This window comes from Diceros bicornis, chromosome 3, assembly GCF_020826845.1.
Source record: "Diceros bicornis minor isolate mBicDic1 chromosome 3, mDicBic1.mat.cur, whole genome shotgun sequence".
Lineage (NCBI taxonomy): Eukaryota > Metazoa > Chordata > Mammalia > Perissodactyla > Rhinocerotidae > Diceros > Diceros bicornis.
The window spans coordinates 54,526,383-54,529,784 of NC_080742.1; positions in this window are offsets into that span (position 1 = coordinate 54,526,383).

Genomic DNA, 3,402 nt, shown 5'->3' on the forward strand with positions numbered 1-3,402 from the left:
TCTGGTGATGTTTGCCTCTTTTTTACTCGCTCCACCATGTCTGGTCCTAAAAGACACCTAATGTGATATAAAGGAGGCACAAGAAATAAGAACTATCAGCTGGCTTTGTGGTTGTGTTGTTGGGGCCTGGTAAGGGGGATGGTTGGGATGCTGCGGGGAGAGAGGGAGGAGGGCATTAACATGAACCACTGATATGATTCAAATGTTAATAATTGATGCATTTTGAGACATTAAAATATCCTGATGCTGCAGCTGGTATTTAGTAATTTTCCACTCTTCCTTCGAACTAGTACTTTAGGTTTGTATGCAAGGACCCTATTTTTTTTGTCGTCGTTATGAATCTTTTGTGGCACCAATGAGAAATCTCTGGTCATTCTGTGATGACGTGACACCATTTCCTCACTACTTTCTTCCCAGTTATTGTTATTCACAAACAATGGCATTTAAGGAATAAATCTGGAAGTTGGTGGTAAGTCCCATTATTGGGTTAAGAGGAAGTTTCTTTCGCTAAATGAGTAAGTCTCCATAGATTATTGATTTAGATTGGAGATTGCCTCAATAGGCACACAAGCAAAACACGTTGTGTGTTTGTGTGTATATTGCAAATAACTTAATTTGTGGTTCTTTGTTTTCAACATGGCTGTTGTCAGAGATTGCAATGAGTGGTGGTCTGTGTGCAAGCATTCCAGACCTCACCCAGTCTAAGATTCTGACCTTAGCGTGGTGGGAGCATATCTGCCCCCCTCCCCCCCAACACATACACGCACACAGCCTTTGTGGAGGGAGAATTCCTTCATTACTGTTTTCTGATCACTCTCACAGGTAGACATTTTAAAATGCAGATTGCCTCCTTTGTGTGAGTGCAGGGACTGGTGGTAGAAAGAGCCACATTTCCCCTTTGCAGTGAATCATTCTGAGTCAGTTGGGGAAAAGTTTCCAGCCCAGTCTCCTCCCTGACCAGCTGTGTGACCGTGGGCGTGTCACCTTTCCCTCGGCCCCCATTGTTGTTCCCTCATCTGTAAAAATAAGAGTGTGGACTCATTTCCTAGTTCCCTCCAGGCGCTAGCATTGTGGGAACGAATCTTGGCTAGTGGGAAGCAAAGTTTATAAGGAAAATATTGTCTCAGGAAACCAGGGCTGGGTGACCAATATTGGCAAAACTATTTCTCTGACTTTGAACCCATCTTCCTAGGATCCCTTTTAGAAATAAAGAGCCCAGCCAAAATAGCAGGTGTATATTAGCGCAAAGGCTGACATCTCTGAATACTTTCCCCTGCCTTCCTACACTTCGCTTCTCTTTGTGATCAATCACATGGAACAAAAAGCTACAACAGAATAGGAAGATTTGGGGTGTTTTGCTTAGGGATGTAATGAACAGTCTCATTTCCTTTAGAAATAAGTCTCATTTGCGTAGTAAAGTCGGGCCAGGTGGGATACCCATTGTCCCTCATGTTCATTGTGGACATGAATGGGTTGAAGTAAAACGAAGTAAGCAAACTGCCCCTCTTCGCGGTGTCTGTACCCTGCACCAGGGCTGGAGCAAGCCGGCTCGCTGCCTGTATGCGGGAGGGTCTGGCGGATCGTTTTGCCTGCTGCCTGCTGAATTGGGGTGAGCAAAACATTCCTTTCTCCCTTGACAAGCCTGGCCATCTGGTACTTTGGAATCTCAAGAAATGCGTCCTGAAATAGCTGGTGCTGTACTTTTCCTCTTAGTTCTGTAGTAGGCAAATAGCTTTGAAATACTTTCCCTATCTCTGACCCACCTTTTTCCTTTTTTGGAGCAGAAAACAATGACATTTAGAAAAATCCGGGCAAACTGTAATTAGGCAGCCAAAGGATAAGGTAGGCATTTCCTATTAGGTAACATTTAAAGGGACAGAGATATTTTCTAAGAAAATATGACAACAACACGGGATGTAAAAACCAGCAGTAAAATTGTTGGTCCTTTGGGATGCTTTTTAATTGGCAGCCTCTAGAGGTCAGCACCGTATAAAGAAAGGGCTTTCTGGTTCTGGCTAGTTGCAGTGCCCGTTTCCTTGTAGAGCCTTTGGGAGAGGAGTGCCCAGGAGAGGAAGGTGCGGAGGCTTTTGCTTTATGCATAAACCCTAACTTTTGACTTGAGGTTTTTTTCCCCCTTCTCCTCTGTCTTTCCCTACAGCTGCCACAGCCCTGTATCTACACACGGAGCTCAGTAAACATGACTTATGGACCGATCGATGAAGCCTGGCACTTAGCTCGCTCTGAGAGGGGCTGGGGAAACGCCAAAGATGAGACGGATGGCACATTCCATTTTGCTTTGATCAAATTGAAAGGCTGCTCGTTTCTGAGGCGGCCTCAGCCTTTCTGATTATTAGCCAGCAGGCTTTGCTAAACCGGACAACTTCCCACCAAACTTCAGGGTGCTGTGGGCAGGGCTGGGACCACAGGTCTCTACTCAGAACCCAAATCCAGCTCCCTGAGGCCCGCACAGATCGGGGTGGGGTGGGGGGGGAGTAGGATTTGAACATCTGTAGGAGATCTGGCCAGAATTGAGGTAGTTGGGAGCCCATAAGAACTGGTCAACTCTCCTGGGGGCTCCGGAGCACAAGATGAAGCAGCAACAGGCAGTGATGGCCACAGGCTTCACAGACCACTGGAGGCCAAATCCAAAACCAGAGGCAGCTTGGGAGTTCCTAGCGGCGCCCAGAGTTGCCCCAGGGTTTCCTTTTAGCCGAACAAGGAACAGGACGGCCTCTGTTCCCGTCTCTTTCATTGCCCCTTCTGTTCAGGGTTTTTATTGTTCCTGTCTGCTGAGTTAGTCCTAACCCACACCACAGTCAAACAGTGTTGACAGTTGTCCTTCGCTGGGTGATTGGCAGGGCTTGGGACCCACTCACTGAAAAGGGACACGTCACTAGCACAACGGAAGCCCAGACGCCCCTGAAAAACACCCCAACACTCGGCAGCCTGACAGCAGTCTCACTGCTGCCATCAGGGTTCAGAATGATGGTTTTTGATCCTGTGGGTGTGGACAAGGTCCAAGGTTACCCTGCTCCCCAGTGTTGGCTGTATTCTTTGTGAGTATGGAACAACCTGATGACTTTTCAGTCGTCGTGTTGTGAAGCAAACGGTGCTGAGTGAATATGCCCAACTTCGGTATGCTATTACATACAAAATTTATTATAACAAACCTTTATAAAGCCCTTCCTAAGTACCAGGGCCTATACTAAAGCTCCTTGTAACTCCTCAAATCCTCCCAACATAAGGTACGTGTTATGATTGATATCCCCCTTTTACAGATGAGGAAACTGAGGAGCAGAAAAATTAAGTACCTTCCATAAGATCACACAGCTAGTAAGTCCTGGGACTGGGATTCAAACCAAGGCAGTTTGGCTTCAGAGCCCTCTTAACTCCTTTTCTCTG